Source organism: Balaenoptera borealis, assembly GCF_965194805.1.
Source record: "Balaenoptera borealis genome assembly, chromosome: 4".
NCBI classification, from domain to species: Eukaryota; Metazoa; Chordata; class Mammalia; order Artiodactyla; family Balaenopteridae; genus Balaenoptera; species Balaenoptera borealis.
The window spans coordinates 141,141,994-141,163,878 of NC_138861.1; the positions used below are offsets into that span (position 1 = coordinate 141,141,994).

At 33.9% G+C, this 21,885-nt stretch overlaps 1 protein-coding gene across 1 annotated transcript in view; it reads right to left on the minus strand.

Moving 5' to 3' along the window:
* PABPC4L (poly(A) binding protein cytoplasmic 4 like) overlaps positions 1 to 21,779 on the minus strand; it is a 48,565-nt gene extending 26,786 nt beyond the window's left edge. The window contains exon 1 of the mRNA XM_082389836.1: positions 1 to 21,779. This exon is cut by the window's left edge and continues 26,786 nt beyond it. The gene's annotated coding sequence lies outside the window, so the exon portion shown is untranslated.
* Positions 21,780 to 21,885: the final 106 nt, after the last annotated feature.

Consider the following 21,885-nt stretch of genomic DNA (forward strand, 5'->3'; position numbering starts at 1 on the left):
TATAGAAAATATTTATTTTAGTATGCAAATAGTGTCAGTTACTCAAGTAATAGTATACTTATTTTCAACTTTTAAAGTGGTTTCAGTGATATTTTCACTTAAGATTTTATTTAGCAGTATTTTCCCATAAAGAGGAAAAGAATGAAATAGATTAATTTGAATATCACCAAACCATGCTAGCTTCTTTGTAAAATAATTTATTTGCATTAGATAAAAATCCTGGTTGTAACATAGTTGATAGAGAATTATAGTAGATAAAAGAAGCCAGAGAATTTTGTTTTATAAGAAGTCTGTTATAAAATTCCCTTTACTGGAAGATGTTAAATCAGAGTTTCAGAAACATAACTCTCTGAATTTATTTTTTCATTTATCTTCCATAGAAATACTTCAATAATATGTGAATTTTCAAGATACCCCAGAATGAAGATCAACATTTAAACCACTCTTTCTACAAATTTAATACCAATTCAATTTGATATTTGACCTTTGTTTTCATGGCTGGAGCATTTGTCTCCATGCAACCTGCCACCTTTGAGTAACTGGATTAAAGTCTTTGAACTAAGTTAAATACCTTATTTGGAGCCAAACTACTCTAAAAATTTTAGAATTTCCAAGGAAATATTGTTACTGTGTCACTAATGTTTGAAAAAATCTCCATAATATGAAAATTTTGAAAAAAAAGTCTTCACTAAATATGCCCTTTGAATAATTTTACATAGATGCAGTAACAATTCTTTGGAGAACAGTCTCTATAGAGTTGAGGCTCAGACCTCTGAGGATATGGTGCTATCCAACCGTTGGTTAAGTGGTAATTCTTATAAATGCCAATATGATAATTCAGTTTTTCCCTTTATTTATCAGTGTACTATTGACCATGTCCTCTTCACACTTTTAAATTTTGGCACACTTTGTTATTCTTGTTTCTTTTTATGGATATCTTTATTAGCTTAAATGTAATTCTTTGACATCCATTCAAAACTGAGAGGGCATGATGGGGCTGATTCTGGGAGTAAAAAAATAAGTTCAGGGCTGCATCCTGATTGCTACTGCAGGGACCACACTGAGAGGCAGTGGGAAGAAGAAAGGGTCTTCTTCCCTCTTCATGCTTCCACTCTGAGGGGCTTATACTGGTGAAATCTAACAGAAAGTCAGTGCTCACCATAACCCAGCAAATAAAGACAATGCTAAATAACTGCCCTAGGCCACCCCCTGCTATTCAGTGTCCACACGCAGCCTTGTGAGTATATTTATACCTCCATCCAATAACAGCTTCATGCTTCTAACATGATGCGATGACTCATTGACAAATGAAGACCCTGTCACCCTCAAAAGACATAAAGGTCTCCACCTCTGTGTGATGTTAATTCAGTCATAAGCCCAATAGATTTTTACAAGACTCCTGGAGGAGTGCCACTGGCTTTCACATTAAACCTATGTTGAAGTTTAATATCATAGTAAAGCTGTGGTGAACCACTGGTGGTGACCCACGTCTGATAAGTATTTATCTACCTATCTGTTCACCCTGCTTTCTCTAATTCTCGCCCTCCATTGCTCTCTCACTCTTTAACTTTCTCACTCTCTGGTTCTCTTTTCTATTGGAACATCTTCAGGAATTGATGAAAACAAGTTGAGGGAAGAGACATAGAGAGTCCATGTCTATATCAGATAATGAAAAAAAAAAGTTGACAAAATCTACAGATTTTGTTAGAAACATTAGACCCAATATCAGGAATTCAACAACAAATTCCTTAACATTTTAGCCATCTTGTAGGTATCTGACATACATACATACATATAAATATATATATATTTTTTTCCTTTGGTAAAAAACATATTAAGTGAATAAATTTCTAATTATATTATCATTTTATTTCTTGATTATCAGGCAGGGTATAATTGATGAACATACTAGAATTATAAAGGAAAAACAAGAAACAGTAAATAAATAATACCTACGTTTCTACACCTTTACAGTTGAATCACTGAGTTTTTGAGAAAATTGAATAGCATAATATATATAAAATGAGAGATTCTCCTTCAAACCAGAAGACGCATTACATATAACTACTACACTCTTAAAAAGTTATACTGAAGTCATAGAAAATACATAAAGAAGAAATAAGTAAATAAATAAAACTATGAAGCATTGAAAAATAAGAAAATACAAAAAAGTTTTGAGAAACTCCCAGAAGAAGGCAGATGGTAGTTGATCTAATTACATTAATTAGTTTTTATAATGAATAATGTTTATATAATTATAATACTATAAATGCTATTTATCAATGTGTAATTTTTAGAAGTAACATATAGAAAAACCCTGATAAACTTAATTATAGCTAGAGAACAGAATATAAATGTTATGACCTAAATTTAAAAGGTAAAATGAAAATAATACAACTGACACACATAGAGAAAGAAGGACTATTAATTATCCAAATGTTCTCCTTTATATTTGAGGATCTATAACTCTAACATTTATATAAGTCAGGACATGGATATAAAAGAATGGTATTTAAACAAATTAAAGATAACCATTTAAAAAACAAGAATAACAAAGTGTGCCAGAATAAAAAATAAGAGGAGGAGGAAGGCAGTCAATAATACACTGATAAATAAAGGGAACAACTGCAGTATCACATTTGCACTTCTAAGAATTACCACTTCATTAAAAGGAAGTGTTTAATTTGGAACAATTTGTCACCCATTCTTTGTCTTCTAAACTTTGACATGTTTGACAGATACAGCAGATTATTTAGCAGAATCCTCAATTTGAATTTGTTTGATATATTCTCATATTTGGATTCAGGTTGCATTTTTGGCAGGATTTCCTAGACTTGTATTATGTCATCATTTCAGAAAGCACAAAATGTCAGATTTGTGCACAAACTGTGGCAATATTAATGATGTTAATTTTCATCACTTAGTGTGATACATGTCAGGTGTCTCCACTGTCAAATTACTCTTTTCCCACTGTAATTAATTAGTAATGTGTGTGGGTGTGGGGATACTTTGAGACTCTGCATTGCAGATTAGATAGTAACAGTGTAACAACTTTAAATTTGGGGATTTTGATAGTTGCATTGTATCTTATATATGAGAATATGCTTGTTCTTAGAAAATACATTGTGAAATAGTGAGAAGTAAAGGAATACGATACCCCCAACTTAATCCCAAATAGTTCAGAATAAAATAATATGTGTATGAACAAATAGATTCATTGAGACAAAAACAAAATTAATGTTGCAAAGTGTGAGAATTAGTGGATCTGGATGAAGGGCATCTGGCTTTTTGGACTATTCCTGCATTTGTATGAAAATAAACAGAATAAAAAATTATTAAAATAAATAATGCTTACTCTAAGATTTGGACTATGCACTGAGGATGAGAACAGGAAAATTAGCTCTTCATTATCTCTTACTATATGCACTAATTCTTCTCCATAAGCAAAATGATTTAATAATAAAAAAATTTAGCATTTAGCACAATACTTAGCACATAGTGAGGACTTAAGAGTATGGTAGTGATTAAAGGGAGAACACAAGGAAACACTTGCTGTTCACGTTTACTAGATGGAGACCTAAGGTTGTGATTTCAACAGTAATGGTTGCCCTGGATAGAACTGTTACTCTCAGTCCGTCTGATCCACTGCAAATCTTCTAGCCGATATGCCACAGGTTACAGGGCAGGAATGTAAAAACACTATTGTTGGTGTATTACAACGACCTGTGGAGGATCTGAAAGAGAGTGCCAGGAAAGGTACAAATCGGTGACAAAGGGCTGATATTCCAAAATCAATTCCTCTAGGTTTCTTTCAGGTACTTGAAGATGATATGCCAAATGTACTTTCACATTTGTTTCTTTTTTGAAGTGTGTGCTTAATGGATAAAGTTTGGAAAACACAGTACCTTTTAAATGTAAAAATGTTCATTTTCTTACTTCAAGAAAAGGTTATTGAAAATTCATATTTAATAAAGGTAAACGTAGAGGGAATTTGATTAAAAGGAGATTTGTCATTCTTAGATCCTGTATCTATTGTACACTAGATTGTAGCACTGGTGGGACAGAAGTAAGACACAAGTGAAACTTAGTATTAATTTGAGATTAATTACCTTTGTTTTATGAAATTCAAAAGGTAAAGCAACAAAAGGAGAGGATAGTTTGTCTAAAAAGAACAGAAACTGTAAAGTTAAGTAAAGTCTCATTAGCTTTTATAAAAATCCATTTGTGTTTTCAGATTGAATTTAGATTTCTGTGAAACTCTTCATACATAGGCATAAAGTAAATAAATTTTTATTGCCTTCTTCAGAAACTTTTAAGAATTGCACACTACTTAAATACTTTCTACCTTAATATGTGACCTGAGGAGCTTTTCCCTTGTCCATGGTAATACTGTCAGTGTTCATAGCACTTTAGGAACCACTTTAGGAATGTTTTCCCGGCTTCAGCATTTGGCTATCTGTTACAGTTGAGTGTTGTTTGAATTTTGTAAATAGTACCAATGTGTTAAATGCTAAATTTAGTGTCTACAGTATGAGTGATAATGACAGAGAATAAAAGCAGATAATATAATTTGAGATAACGAAACACTGTGAAAATATATAAATATCAAGACAATTTCTTGTTTAGCTTATCAGTCAAGACTAAAAACAAAAGAGGAGATCCTAATTTAATTTTTATATAAGTTCTTTGGAATAAATGCATTTTTTTGTAAGTCTCTGCACTGAATTAAGGTTCTCAATAGAATATACAGTAAAACCTAGTGTGAACAAACCACTTTGGACTTTTTATGGTCGTCCCATTAATTCATTTATTCATTCAACAACCATATATTACATGCCTACACACAACAGAACCTGGACCAGTGCTGATTAACTTTTATCTATTGCTCTTTTTCTTTATGTCAAACACTGTTTTGGGAGCCTGTTCCTTTATGCACATGGAAACTAGGACTTAGTTAAGTGACTTGTCCAAGGTCACACAACTAAAAGTGGTATAAAACAGATTTAAAGTTATGCAGTTTGATTCCAGAGTTAAATTCACTGAAACACTACTCTATACTTCTTAGGATTTGATATATTCCCTCAAACTCACTATACTGTGACTGAGAATAAAATTATTAACAGACAATCCTGAAAATAAACACAATATATACTAGTATGCAAATATGAATAGTTTTTTTTTTTTCTAGAAGCACAAAGGAAGAAATAAATTAAGAACAGAATAGGGTAGAAGTGAAGAGTACTCAGAGACAGATCTGAGTTCAGTCCTCCATCTACCACTTACTTGATGAGAGATTTTGAGCAATTTAGCAATTCTAAGCCTCAGTTCCATGACCCGTAGAGTGAGAATATTAATAATAATACCTACCACCTGGAACTGTTTTGAAGATTAAATAAAATAATGTACAAGGCCAAAGTATTGGAGGTACTAGTGGATACTTGACTATTTTAGAGGTTGAAAAAATCCAAGACTTAACACCCCTTCTTCAATTAAAAGAGGCAAAAGGAAGAGATGGAGAAGAAAGCGACAACACTGTTAGTGGTAAAGCTGCTGCTGGAGAATATGGCATCTGTTGTGTGCCAGTGGGTCCCTAATACTGACTTCCAGAATGAAACACTCTTAACATCCACATACTGACCTAAAACAAGCAGACTGCCATATATTTCCTCAGCAAAGGTGGTTTATTTTGGGTGAACAGAGAATTGCAAATTGAGGTCTGCAACCATGGCTAGCCACAGGCAAGTCCCTGCATGGCAAGGGAAGGAGAACACTTTATAGAGGGGAAAAGGAAGTTGGGAGGGCTATAGAGCCCTATGGACTTTTTCACTGGCTGAGTCCTTCTGAGGAAAGAAGAGGAGTCTTTCTTCTTCCTGTTGGGTTCTGCAATACTTGCAGGGCATGACAGCTTCCCTTTCTGGTCTCCCATCTCTATTGAATTGAGGTTTCTGTTCATTAATTTGCACATATCATAGGCAGGGCTGTATATGTGCAGCTCCTCATACCTGGGGAGTTTTCTTACAAAATTTACAGCAGGAAGTGAAACCATATGCTAGCACCTGTGTCCCTGTCCTTTGAAGTAAAAATCTCCTAGCCCTTCCCTGAGTCTCAAAAGACTGGCTTAAGAGTTAATGGTTAGGAAACATGAAGATGGAGAAAGAAAAGAGTAACTGTTGGGCTGGGAAATTGGTTAACAACTTAGACTATAAATCAGCCACATATCAGAGTCACTGAACTCCCAGTTCCCTGAAAGATACAGATAAAGGTCTGACACACATTCCTAAGTTGTTTTTATAGGAAGCAGACCCCACCAGATGAAACTGCCAATTGCAAGCACATAGACCCCAGAGGGGTTGAAACCAGAATACTGATGATGCTTGAAATTTCACCTTGATGCCAATCAATCTGAGAATTGAGCACAAGCTGACCATGCACCGTGCAGCCCCCCTCCCTCATACTGCCTTTAAAACCCTTCCCTGAAAGTCATTGGGAAGTTCAGGTCTTTTGATCATGCGCTTGGACCCCTGCATTCTTTCACCACGACCCAGTGTCAGTAGATTGGCTTTACAATCATGCATCATGTGAGCAGACCCAAATCCAGGTTTGGTAACAGAAGGAACAGAGCAGTATGCTTGCTTCTTATAGACAGGTAGCTCACAAAGAAAGGAGAAATGTTCTCCAAGTATGCCTAGTTTATTCCTACTAAATTAACTGTTCAGTAAAGTTACTCATCTCCTTTTGGTAGAAGTGAATGAGCGAAAAGAGAAAGGCTAGAAATGTAAATCTCAGGATGGCACTTAACATGGAAATTAGAAGCAACATGAGTAGAAATTCTAAGGGTATAATTATTCCCATCATTAATGTCTGAAAAAAATCAGTGGAAAAAAATCATAGAATCACAGAAATAAATGGAGATTAGGTGAGTGCTGAAATAGGATCAGATTAGTGGCTTCGAAAAGAGAAAAAACATTACAGTGTTAAAGAACAATTTGAACCAACGCACTCAGCAGTGAGAGGACCTATTTCAGAATCATCAGAATTTTAAAGCGGTTAGTGGGAAAAAGGGGTTATGAGGAGAAGAAACCGAAGATAATGTAGAAGAGGAAGAGAGGAAGCAGATTGTGAAGGAAATTTAATTCCATTTCAATGACTTGGACATTATCAGGTATAAATAGGGAATTAGTCAAAATATTTAATTAGGAGAGAAAAAATGATTCTGTTGTTTCTGTTTTTTTTTTTAAAGGAGATTATGCTAAGAAGACTGTAAGATGCAAAGATAGGTAGCACAGGCTATTTTGATACTCCACATGAAAGATGATAGTGAGTCTAGGGATGAATAGGATTCAGGGCAAGTTTTGGGGGGAAATAATGTAGGATTTGGAATTTGATTGGAGAAAGAGAGAGGCGGGAGGAAAAGAGAGTTCAATTATTGTTCCTAGGTTTATGACTCCATCTATGAAAAATATAAAAAATAGAGCAAAATCAGGTGTAGGAAGGAAGATAGTAAAAATTAGTATGGTAGATTGGAAATAACAAGGACTTAGGATGTACAAAGATGAATTTAATACTAGTGTTGTCCCTGAATATCTGTGTAATTTTGGATTAATTACTCAAATTCCCTGATCCACAGTTTTAACATCTATATAATGGAAGTTAAAAGAATTATCATTCATGTCCTGGCTATTGTAAATAGTGCTGCAATGAACATTGGGGTGCATGTATCTTTCTGAATTATGGTTTTCTCTGGATATATGCCCAGAAGTGGGATTGCTGGATCCTATAGTAGCTCTATGTTTAGTTTTTTAAGGAACCTCCATAAATGTCCATCGATGATGAATGGATAAAGAAGAGGTGGTATATATATACAATGGAATATTACTCAGCCATATAAAGAATGAAATAATGACACTTGCAGCAAAATGGATGGACTTAAGAGATTATCATACTAAGTGAAGTAAGTCAGAAAGAAAAAGAATATATATACGTATACGTATAACTGAATCACTTTCCTGTACACCTGAAACTAACCCAACATTGTAAATCAACTATACTTCAATATAAAATAAAAATTAAAAAAGGAACCCAACAGGAAAATTATCTTTGAACAAAAAACTACCACTCAGAATATTTTAAAGGATTAGAAACATTACTAATACCAGGACTCCCTGGTCTGTGCCTTTGGGTATCTTGGCATGATTTAACCTCACTCTGTATTAAAAAAACAGGGGACCTTTATCTGAACTCTAAAGAAGTGGTGATACTTATCTAGTTGAAAAGAAGATAAAAACCATAACATTTATCTGAACTCTAAGGAAGCAATGACATGTATCTAATTGAAAAGAGGATACAACTTGGACTTGTTTACAGAAGTTGAATATATTAATTATTTCTTCAATTTTGGAATTTCATAATACTCTTGTACTTTTACCTTCATCCCATTACTAAAACAAGTAGAGGCATTGTGGGTTTGGGATCAGGAATCTTTCTCCCAGGAAAACTATTCATGTTTCCCCCTATTTAGAGGGAAAAGAGCACATTTTTATTAAGATTATTTCAACACTTTTGGACTCCTGCACAAATCACTTGGATTTTAGGTCTGTTAATCAGTCTAGCAGAACTATTTTTGAAATCTTCTGAAATAGGATCTCTGGAGGTGGCACTCCATAGTAGATTAAGGTTGGACAATGTTGCTTTAGACTGAGTACCATACATTTCTTTGAAGATGGAATAATATGCGCATCATTTATACTATCCTCCATAGAGAATAGAAAAAGTAAGTAGAAAAAACTGTAGGGCAAGTAGTTCTCCCTTCTGGTCATGGCAGAACTAACCCTCCCACAGATAATTACAAAATGTGAGCAAACTATTTTTTAAAAGTATTTGAAAGCATGGAGAGTGATGACCAGATAGAAGAACTAGAAGGGTTTTATTCTTGAAGGACAGAAAGTGTAAGGATAATATTTTGAGTTTGCTGCTGCCTGCTAGAAGGCACTCCCCACCCTGCACACATTTCAGGTGGCACAAAAACAGAGGCTTATTGGCATGATGTATTGGAAGACAGATTTCAGAGCTGGAAGATCAGATGGGAAGATAAAGGGAGAATTCTTGAAGAGTGGAAGGCTCAAAGGGATTAAACCCATAAATCTGAATTAAAAATTATCCCCAGTACTGGCATGCCCACTTCACATACATTGGGAAGACCCCAGTGGGCCTTGAATAAAACCATCAACTGGAAGCTGAAAGAACTGAGTGGAGAATTAAGTCTGTTGCCAACTACAGCAGGGAGAAAGTTCAGAGATGGAATCTAACCAAGTTAACTGTTTAATAGGACAAAAATAATTACAATAATTCTTTACAAAAGAATTACACAATCTATAAATTACAAAAGCAGATACAGACAATATATAAATAAATGAGCACGTGAGTAAGATCCAATAATGTTTTACTCACGAAAAACGGGCAGCAGTCCAGATTTGGGCATACTTTGCTTGTCTCTGGTGTAAGTTTCTACCTTAAAGACTTTTTCAGGCAAAAAGCAAGGTAGGAAATAATGAAGGTAAGAGCAAAAATCAATGAAATTTAAAATACCAAAACAACGTAAAATCAATCAATAAAACCAAAAGTTGCTCCTTTGAAAACAATTTTTAAAAATAAGATAAAACTCTACTTAGACTGATCATGAAATGAAGAGCCAGGATACAAAATATCAGTATCAAGAATAAAAGAGATAATATTACTACAGATTCTATAGACATTAAAAGGATAATAAGCAAATAAAATGAACAACTCTATGTCCATAATTTTTACAACTTAGGTGAAAAGGGTGTGGCATGGCTGTTGCCCTGAGTGATCAGTTGGAAGCTTGACACTGAACTGAGCAATGTGAAGGATACTGTGAACATGGACAGGCCCAATTTCAATGGCGTAGAGGGGGCAATTTCTGACTAGGGTAGATTCAAGAGAGAGTTAAAGGAAATGAATTAGAGGGAAAAAATGTAAACTGCTTTTTCATGTTGCTCTATAAGTGTGACATGGAAATAATCCTGTTTCATAGGAATGAGTATGGCCTCATACTTATCATTCCACAATCAAACATGGATTGAATGCAACTCTAAGGCAATCCGTTCATATCATAGAAAAAATTTATGTTTAACCCAACTTCAGGGACGTGTTGTTCCAAGTTTCTGCCCTTATCCCACTTGGCCCGTGTCCTAGTATGTGAGTCTCTATGCACTGCATCAACAGGACTCCCTTACTCTCCGACTTCAAGAACTTGAGTTTAGCCAATGGAAAACACCAATAGGAAATAAGGGTGGGAGGAGGGAGAGGCATTGAGTTATTTATTTTCCCAGCTCAGCATCTCCATCCAGACCTTAAGTTAGCAGAGACTGCATTCCAGGCTGCAGCTCTGGTAAATGGCCTCCTTCTGTAAATATGACTACAGATCCCTCAATTAGTTCAGGTAATTCCTACCTTCTCTTATGATAAGAGGTTGAGGGTTTCCCACTGTAATTCTCAAGCTTTCTTTTAACCTTTCGAAACCTATGTAAATAACCTCTTTATTAAAATATTCTAAATTACTCTATTTGAGTGTGCCTTTTTTTTTTAATTCCAGGAGGAACCTTAATTGAAACAATCTCAGTATTCCTTACTTCTTATTATTCAGGGATAATTTTTACAAAGAATAACCTGGTTAGGTATGTAAAAATGCTTTTATTATGGTAATGTTTAAACATGGAAAATTAATTCATACTACTTTTATGTATGCTGAAATTATGTAAAGATTTTCAAGTTATATATTTTCTCACAAAGCAATTTGCCAAGAAAATGTTCTTAGCAAGATACACACAAGTAATTTATTAAACAATTAAACATTCAAAACTAAAAATGTTGTAGGCACTGTGCCAGAAAGGAGCGTACAAAGAGTGAACTTAAACTATATGTCTAAGTGGGGGTTTTAACTTTAGCAATAGTTTCTTTGTGACACTATAAAATAATTTTATGTATAATGGCCATCCTTAAATACAATTTTGCACTTTGCTTCTTTTAGAATTGTTGTAAGAGCTGTTTACAGGCTATATAAAAATTCATCTCATTCTTCAAAATTGAGTTTTTTAAATGGCTGTTATTGCCAAGCATGAATATCCATGTTTTTCACCAGATGTAATTTTAAATTACATTTGGCTCTTTCCAAGTAGCAAAAGCATCCTCAAAAAAATTGTCACCAATGATAATATATTTAAAATGTGCCCTAGGCTTGTATAAAAAGACATAATAGCTTCATAATTAAATATCCAGAGGCTGGAGCTAGACATCACGGAGCAAATCCCAACTCTGCCACTTAGCAGCTAGAAGACCTTGACCAAGGTATGTATGCTCTCGGTGACTTGGTCTCTTCTTCTATAAAGTGTGGATAACAGTAGCACCTAAATCATAGGCTTCTCTTATAAATTGAATGAATTTATATTAGTACAGCATTTAGGACACTGCCTAGACATTTTAAATTGTAGATAAATGTTAGCTAAGGGGATTTAAAATGAGTGTTTCTAAAGAGTTATAGCGATGACAATAGCAATAGAATCAAATACAGCAACAGAATATACACTTTCACAGGGGAAACTATTCATTTTGAAGTATAGATTTGTTGTTGTTTTTTTAATTGTCACATGACATTAGTAAAAACTCACAACTCATACGTTGAGAATCCACTGTTTTTTTTTTTTTTTTGGGGGGGGGGGATGAGGTACTACTGGCGATTTTTCTTATGAGAAAAATATTGCCTTTAAATGAATCCAAACAACATAAAAGACAGAAACACACGGGTAGTTTTATTTACTTTCCTATATGCTGTTTATGTACTATTTATGTACATATATGCTATACACTATTGGCTGTTAAAGAATATGCCTTATTTGGTTGTTATAATATATTAATACCATCCATTATAATTAATGAGTAAAACTTGAAACACTTTCACCCAGTATTGTGGGAAGCCTTTTATGTAAGAATTGTGTTGATTACTAAGGAACCCATACTTTCCTTTAGATGATTAAAAAATAAATTTCTGGATTAAGTTAACCTGTCTGAGAGCAGTGAACTTACTTAGGACATTTTACAGGATATCATTCTATTTGCTCATTAGGAAAAAAAGGAAAAAATAGAGAACTATCTCAGGGTTTAGTCTGAAAAACAGATAATTTCTCTTAAGCATCTCGCTTGTTGCTACCTTACAGACACTAAGAATCCTTTAACCGACAGAGATCACTTTTTCACTGATGAGATTTATTTTTGACTCAATGTAAATAAATATTTATTGAAAGCATATTCTCTCTATGAGAATGTCAGCTCGCATTGGGTATGAAATTACTTTTCTATTCTTCACCATCATACAACCAATATTTAGTTTATTGCCTTATGCATGGTAGGTACTCAGATGTTTCCAACATGAAAGAATAAAAGACAGAAAAAAGGAGGAAAGTCTTATTCAACCAATGTTACCAAATGGAACTAAATGTTTATTTTTGTTTTGTTTCTGGCGGACGGATTGTTCTGTGTTTTGTTTTATAATGGGAAAATAAGCAATACTTAATAAATACATAAGGGCTATGTGAAGAAATACAATCCTTTACCCTTTTCACATATTAGATATTGTGAACACAGAATACCATGAGGATAAGAGGAGGGAGAGGAGAAAAAAAGAAAAAAAGAAAAGAAAAGAAAAATATTAATAACAAATGTTTATGGTGGAGGAAGGAAAACAAAATTTGAAGAGATAACATTTTTCCTCTCTTCTGTGCTAATTCTTTTAAGTTGCAGCTTGCTATATTGGTCACAGAAGACATATATAAAGGTAGTGTTAAATTATACATATCTGCAAAAAACTTTTTCTTTGTTCAAAAAATTAACTTAATGGAAAATATGTAAAGGTTACAACAATATTTTTGTAAATGTTAAGTGTACTGTATTTTATTTGTTCCTACATACAAAAGAGGGAACAGGAAGTACTATATGAAAGAATCTAAGACTAATACACAGGATTCTCATTGGAGAGAGGGGGAGGAGGATGAACTCTTTCAGACTCTTCAGAATTAAATGGAAAACTATATTTTCTAGGTAATTAATTCCTGATCTAATTGCCAGGAAAAAGGGTTACAACATTTTTCTCCAGAAAAATTTATACTCTTATGGTGCCAAAATGAGAGGAAATTCTACATGTTTCAACAATTCTAATAAATTTTCATAGCATTTATTTTTTCCCTTAAAATATTCAACCCATTCATAATATCAGCCTAAGAATCTCAAACATTTATTAATTTATTATTCTGGTAATGATAACATTGCTGATGGCTTAAAATTAACATTTAGAAAATGTAATAAACAAAATTTGCATTTAGATGTTAAAATATATAATTTAATTATTATAAGTGTGGAATCTAGAATTCACAAAATATTACGTATTTTTCTGAACATGTTTTACTTATTTTGAGATTTTAGAGAAAAATAAAATAAAAAGCATATAACAAAGAAATAATCAGTCAACTGCAAAAAATTAAATATATTACATAGTAATTTCAATATATATGTGTGTTTCTGTGAATATGCATACATATTATATATATATATGTGTGTGTATCATATTTTTTTATCCTTACAAATGGTGAGTGCATTTAAGTTTGCCAATATCATGAGCCAGAAATGGCATCTTATATTTTTTTAAGTTTCAATTTCTATTAAGAGTGAAGCTGTATAATTCATTACACTCATGCTTATTAGTCTTTTATGTTTCTTGACTTAATTGTGTGTTCATACCATTTTTCCACTTTTATATTTGGCATTTAAATGATTTTCTTTTCATGTTTAAAAGTACTTTAGTAAAACCAAGGATATTAATATCAAAGATTACCCTTATAAATAATCATAATTAATATTAATTTTACATAATTTTTCTGAACTGTCTACCATTTGCATCAAATTACTCCAGAAATTTAATGGCTTAATATTGTCATTTTATGTTGTCCATAATTTTGTGAGTCAGGAATTCAAGAAGGGCTTGACTGTGTGTTTATCTCTGCCCCACACAGAATTAGCATGGCACCTGAGGCTTCTTCACTCACAGCCCTGGCACTTTGATGCTTCCCTCTCTTTACATATGATGTCTCTCTTCCAAAACTTCTCCATAGGCTTGGGCTTTTTTGCAGCATGGCAGTTTCAGGGTAGTCATTTATGATAGCTGACTTTCCCCAGAGCTAACATTTAAGAGCAACTATTGCAAGTTACCTAGACAGAAAACTGGGTCATTCATATATTGCTGGTGGGAATATAAAATGGTAGAGCCACTCTGAAAAACAATTTGGCTGTTTCTATTTTTTTTAAATAAAACTAAACATGCAATTACCATATGACACAGCACTTGCACTCTTGAGGATTTAACCCAGAGAAATGGAAATTTCTGTTCACATAAAACCTGTGTACAGATGTTTATTATAACTTTATTTTAGTCAATCACTGGAATTAACCCAGACACAATGTGGTCCATCCATACCATGGAATAGTACCCAGCCATAAAAAGGAACAAGCCATTGAAACATGATGTAAAATCTTTGAAGAACCTCCAGGGAGTTATGTTGTTTGAAAAAGTCAATATTAAAAGGTCACATACTGTATGATTTAATCTACATAACTTTCTTAGAATGTTAAATTATAGAAATGGAGAACATATTTGTGATTGCCAGAGGTTAAGGGTTGGGGGAAGGAATTGAGGGAAGTGAATGTAGTTATAAAAAATAACAGGGGTGATCATCATGGTAATGAAACTGTTCTGTACCTTAACTGTAGGGGATACAAAAGCTTGCAGGTGTAATAAAATTACATGGAACTAAAAACACATACATGCAAACAAACCAATACTTGTAAAACTGGGGAAAGCTGAGTAAGATCAGTGGATTGTATCAGTGTCAATATCCCAGTTGCCACACTGAAGGTTAATATACTAAAATCAAAAGAAAGACACTTAGAATGGTTTGAAAAAGAAGTTATATCATATTCATAGGTAAAAAATCATATTATAAAGATGGTTATCTCTAAATTGAGGTATAGATTTAATATGATTCTAATCATAATCACAACAGTATATTTTTTCCCACCTGACAACTTTATTCCAAAATTAATTTGGAAGAACAACAAAGGAATTCCTAAAAGGAGAGAAAGAAGGAACAAGCCATTCCAGTTCCACATGTAACTACTTATTAAAAAGCTATAGATGTTTAAGGCTATATGAAAATGGTACAAAGAAAGGCAAATAAAACAGGGGAACAGAATAAAGATCTAAGAAGCAGACCCACATACTTAAGGAAGATGGCTTTAACAGAGATGTCACTGCAAATCAGTGGAGTAGATGGATTATGGACTAAATACTGATGGATTGATTGTTTACGCAGGTTTTAAAAATTACCTTACCTTGCTTTTACCAAAATTAATTTCAGATGGCTTAATGGATAACACTGATAAATTAAGTCCTTTTCTTCAAAAGACTCATAAAAAATTAAATGAACATCAAAGTCTCTGAATATAAACAGATATTTGAAACACAGTTAGTAATCATGAGTTCCGATTTAGAAAATACAAAGAACATGTAAAACAAGCAAGAAAAAGACATATTCCAATAGAAGAGTAGACAAAAGACCTGGCAAAGCATTTTATTGAAAATAAAAATTCAAGTGTCTCAGGTGGAAAAAATTCCTGATTATATTAGTTATCAGAAAAAATACAAATTGAAAACAGAATGAGCTAACACTGCTCACTCACAACATTGGTTGGCAAGAATGTTGAACAACAGAAACTCTTATATGCTGCTAGCTGAAGGACAGGTTGCTACGAGCACTTTGGAAAATGTCTGTATTGGTCTTGTAACGTAGAAGACACACAGACTCCATGGTTTGTCATTTCTGCTTTGGGTATAACGCCTGCAGGTGTTGTGTTCTTCAATATATTTCCTTCTCAGTGTCTTTGTCACTTGTGTGGCACTGTGGACATTTTCAGATCCTAAACAATGTCTTTTAGTGAAATTTTTGATGCAAGCATGTTATGCTTTTCTTTTGTAATATGAAGAAGGCATGTTTTTGAAAGATTCATTCTCAAGTGGATCATTTTTAAAATAGAGTAAGTATGTTAAGGTGAGAATTAAGAATTCAAATATATTTCCTTAAAACTATCTTGTGCCTAGGAACCACTTGAAAATTCTCACATTTATCCACGGGGTATTAATTTTCTCTTTTATTTCTGGCTTCTTAAGCATCCCATTTTTTCTCCACCAAGGTGGAGTCAGCTACCTGATCTTTATGTCACAATCACTGATCCAGGTGTCTCAATTTGGTAGAACCAACCTATCATAATTCCTTAACTACTGCAGAGACTTCTCCACAACCCATACTGGGTAACGCAGTGCCCCTGGGTAGTTATGCAGATTCTTTAAATCTAAAAATGTTCATTTTTGAGATATCCCAAGGTAAAGACTAGGATTCCACGTTGAGTCCATTTGGCCCTCAAATTAAGTCACGTTTTAAAGACCTAACTTTGTCAGCAATAAGGTCCTGCTCTGATCTCCATCTACTCAACTCCTTAGTCTTTCTATCTCAATAGTATTTTAATTCAGCAATGAAAGAAGGTGTTATATATCTGGTTCTCTCAGATCAACATTTTATCCTTAGATATTAACTAACAGAGCTTACTCATTTCTTTCCTAGAGAAAGCACCTTGTGAGTTAAGAAACATTTAAGAAAACTTACAGCACTGTTTTCCTCTCTTCCATGATTTTGGATTGGAATTTATATAGGTGAAGCCACAGCCTCTCCTTGTCCTCATTCTCAAAAACTAATGCTGCCTCTCAAGCAAAATACAAAACACAATTTGTTCCTCAAGATAAAATCAAGTTACTAAAGCTTTGGAACCAAAAGGTCAACAGAAGCTCCACATTTCCCCCCTTTACCAAAATCCATAATGACTATTTTGCACTCTTATTCCATTCTTTTTACCATGCTATTTTTTTTTTTGTCCCACTACTTTTTTCTTTACCTAAGAGGAAGGTTTGTCCACCTTTTGAACCCAGAGTGGATGATTTCCTGCTTTTTAATAGATTTATATATTTTTCATTGTTCAGTTTGTTTTTCATTTTCATGGTAATTATATCCAAGATTTCTTCTATTTTTTAAAAAGGAAACTTAAATTTTATTAGTTTTCTTTTTTTAATGCAACTCATATAACAGATGTGTCCTCTCTACCCTGTGAAACCTATATAGATTTGCCTAAAACTGCCTCTTCTGGAGAATTTCATGCACTTCCCTGGAATTCTTTGAATTTATAGAGAATCATGCTCCTTTGGTACACTGTGCCGTCAGGTCTCTTAATCACATGTTATTTTTATTTTGTGGCATGTCATCCCAGAGAAAAAATTCATTCCTTTCACTGGTGTCAGCTGATACATAGATAGAGATATAGAGAGATAGATGATAGACAGTCCCCAGACCATGAGCCACTTAGATTTAAACAAAAATTTAGAGATAACAGAGAATGGTTTCTACGGCAGCATTTCAAACATATTTTCACAGTTTATCCGTTGGCTATTCTATCACTTGAAATTCCCAATGCCTTTTTCTATCTTACTAGGTCTTCACAGATTCTGCGATTTCTCTTCCTTGAGTGTATGCTCTGTTGTAAGCGTGAAGAACAAAATTACTCCTCTTACCTCATACAGCAACTTCCCCCTATTGTTAATGCCCAGATCTTGGGTAGAGGGGAAGTTATCAGCTGCCAAATCCACATTCTACCTCCATCCAATTCTAGAGCGCCCCTCCACCCAAAGAAACAACCAAAAAGGTTAAGAAAAATTATTTCCTGTTGATGAAGTTTTCTCTACTTTGTTGAAATTATAGAAGTAATACTATTAAATTCTAACATATATCTATAAGGATATAAGGGCAAAAGTAAATGCTTCCCTCCTCAGCTTCTTTCTTTCTACCACATTATCACTATCCAGAGTTTATTCCTGTTACCAACGTATTATGTAGGAGTGTTGCATAAATTTTCAGTGCATATGAAGCATTTTGCAAGGTTTTGCTTCAAATATGTATCTTAGACATGCATTTGTATCAGCATTTATAGTATCATGTTTTAACAGGTATGGAATATTACATCACTTAATGAAAAATGACAAAAGTTTGTCATCATCCTGACTATTCCCCGTCCAGGCTCTCTCCATTTTACTGTCTCATTATTTGGCAAAATTCTGTGAATGCCTGGAGGAATTTTCTTTTTTGGAGGCAAGTGGGGGGAGAAGACAATCACGGGATGATGGTATTGGGACTATACTGCAGGATCAAAATTTGTTTCCGAAACACAACAAATGGTACCCATGAATCTTAACTGCTGACCATGAGAGGAGAAATATTGCAATTCCTGGTCATTTCTCGGAAGGTCTCACCTTTCCTTAGGACATCCTGCTCTCACTTTCTCAAGTAAGACAGCACTCCAACTTTTGAGTCCCAGACTATTTCCCATAATTCTCCATTAATTTCAAAGAAAACATTTGAATGGAAAAAGTAAAAAAAAAAGATGAGAAAATAAACAGAGTTCTGCTGTTCACCAAACTTTGAACATATTATATTATTCAATCCTTACAACACTCTATGTTAGTGTAGCTATATGTGTACCCAATTTATTGCAGGTAGGAAACTTGGGCTTAAAAAGTTTAAGCAACCTCCCCAAAGTCTCTGCTTGTGCTCTTTTGTGCTACATTGTACCATTTTCTTCCAAAAGACAAGAAAACATCTTCTAAAAGTTAGACCTAAAAATGCCTGAGGTTGTTGCACTGTGTGGTCTGACATTCTTCTAACTGAATAACTCATGGTTGATGAGATTATTGGAGTGATCTGCTCAGATAACTTTCAAGAGTGCTTGTCATGAGAGCTAAGTAATTGATCCTTATTAATTTACTCAATATACCTGATTTTATTTGAGACAGGAAGTGAGGGGAAATGATGGGATTTTATTATCAGCAGATGTTATATAACAAAGACTGTTAATTGTATAGAGAGGGAAATTGAGTCTCAAACGTGTGAAGTGGCATTTGTCCTATAACAGGGTTTATGGCAAAACTCAGATTCCTCTGTGGTCTGGTGATATTCCCTCTGACTACACTGTACCAGTGAACTAGAACATCCACAAATGACCATGAATCTCATGGGATAAATTCCACAGAAAAATGGGCTGCATTAAACAACACTCCAAGATAGAGCTAAATCTGGATAAATCACAAGAAATTCAAGAAAGATAGCCTTCCATGCTCTGCAAAGTTTATTGCTGAAGGGTTAAACTGAAAGGGTTTCAAATGCAAAGAGTTTATTTCAAGTGCACTAGTTTGTTCTCACCTGTCCAGATTTAGTTGCTCTGCTGACCAACTTTGGTTCTAATAGATGAAACTAAACCAGAAGCAACAACTAATGGCAATTGCTTATAAGTGTTCAGGTGCTCAATAGCCTTAAGAATTAAGTTCCATGTTTGATATAGCAAATGAAGTGAAGGAGGAAACAAACAAAAACCAAACAAACAAAGCATATATTTCATTATGGGGAATAACCAAGGAAAATTATTATATTGTAAAAAATAACAGATACTTTAAAAAGAACCTCTCTATCATAATTCAGATGTTTGACCCAGTTTTAATATGTTATTGCAATTTAGGTTTTAAAGTGACTTAAAGTGATTCACATAAAGTGTGGTACAACATGTTATTTTTTTTTCTTACCCTCTGTCTCTGTATATGTATTTCCAAATTTTTAAAAATAGTGGATGCAGTTTGTGGAAATGATGGTTTTCATGTTGCGTAATACGTTTTCTCTAGTGAAATCTTCCCATAATGCCATGGTAGGCCAGCTTTCTGTTCTGTTTCAACCTCAGAACATGCAGTGTTTTTATGTTGTAGATCAAAAACAAAAGAGAAAACATGATAGAATTATTTTCCAAGGTGTTATCACAGGCTTATTTCCTCATAATAATGGAGTCCAGATAGCTGGCAGAAGCATTATAAAATGTCAGCCCTCCAATGTAGTTGCACATTTTAAATTCAGTAATGTTTCACATCTCTGTATGAAGCTCTATCTTACAGAGGTGGAATCCAAACCACACTTTGTGTTAGAACGGCATTAAAAGTATAAAAAGAGAGGACTCTTTACCTACCCACTGATGTTCTTTCTGCTCCCCACAGAAGTGACAAACGCAGGTTCAAGTCACTGAAAACAAACAATTAGAAATCAAATCAAAGCTTGTTTGGCTTCACAATTGAATGCCGAGATGCAATAGGAATCGTAACAATGCAAAGTAAATAGCCTGCCGAATTCAATGAATACCGCTTAATAACTTTGGACCATAGCAAGACTTGGGTAAAATTAAAAAGTAATGTAAATCTCCTTGGGTATGTTCCACTGAATTAGTATTCTGAGGCAAGTGCCTACACACCATCCATAATGAGGACTGCTGGCTTCATTTACAGACGCTGCCTACATTAGCTAGCACTAATGTGTAAAAATGTATGGTGTGCTGGTCTATAAAGGCACACCAAGTTTTCATTACATTTCAGTCAAAAAGTGCTTGTTTTGCAGGATGGAGTCCATGTCAATAAAATGGATTGTGTGTCACTTAAACCAAGTGACATGCTAATCTTCTAGAGGCCTCTGTCCTTAATCTCTACAGGACATGAGTCAGTTTAGGAGTGTGACCTGTTCTCACAGGTATCAACCACTGAGCTCTTTAATGTAAATTCAAAAGCAAAGCTTATCAGTGTGTTTCAGAAATTGCTTCAATGTGGTTGCTGTCTATGAAAAAAAAAATCCTCCCTCTTCCCCCCAATCCATGGGCAACTTCCAAGGTTTTACAGTGCCTGGGAGCACCTTTTAATTATAAAGAAATTGGTTTCAGTGATAGCTGCCCTGTGACCAATTGGATGAGAGGCATTTCTTCTGGCTATTATGAGAGCTAACTTGACTATTGCCCTGTGTAGTTAGACATGATCAAAATATTAAGTAAAGCAGTGTCTCAATCCAGAACTTCAAGACCCAGAAGCCTAAATTCTTAAAAAGTATGCCATAAATAGCCATTTTATAAGAAAAGAACAGAATAATAGGATTGGGATCATGGATTCTTTGGTTTGTAGAGGGAATTAAAAAATATGGAAAATCACTTGGATTACTTTACGTATATCTTAAAATCATATGTATTTTATCATGGGAAAGCTAGAAAGCTCAAAGACAGTCTACAAATCTCCTCCTAGGTCTAAAACCTAAATTGGTTTACAATAAAATCTTTAAAACATGAAATCGAACAGAAGTCTCCATCCTATAACCTTTAGCTTTTATTTTCTAAATACCAAGAAGTATACATTTTCTGCTCACATGTTCTAAATAGAATAAAATGCAATCACTACGGCAAGTACTGGTCTGTACTCCAGTATAAGTCTTTCCACAAAAGGATAAGATGCTCACATCTATTATTCTGTCTGGTATTAAATGACACTTTCTTGATGAATGCAAATATAAAATTTTGAAGTAAAATTAGACTCACATAAAAAGATATCATCAGCAGAATAAAATAATCAAATATTCTATCACTTCTGAGATCAAAGCAATAGAAAATAAGTAATGGAATTAAGGGATATGTTTATATAAAGGGATATTTTCTTTAAGTCAGAATTTTAAAAAGCATTTTTTAAATTTAAACTTTCGTTTTAAAAGTTTGTGCAAAATATATTTTCACTGTTAGGATATAAAGTATGCTGAAACAATTTTATTTTTATTTGATAATTTCGTATCTGTCACTGACTTGCATTGTTGTTATAAAGAC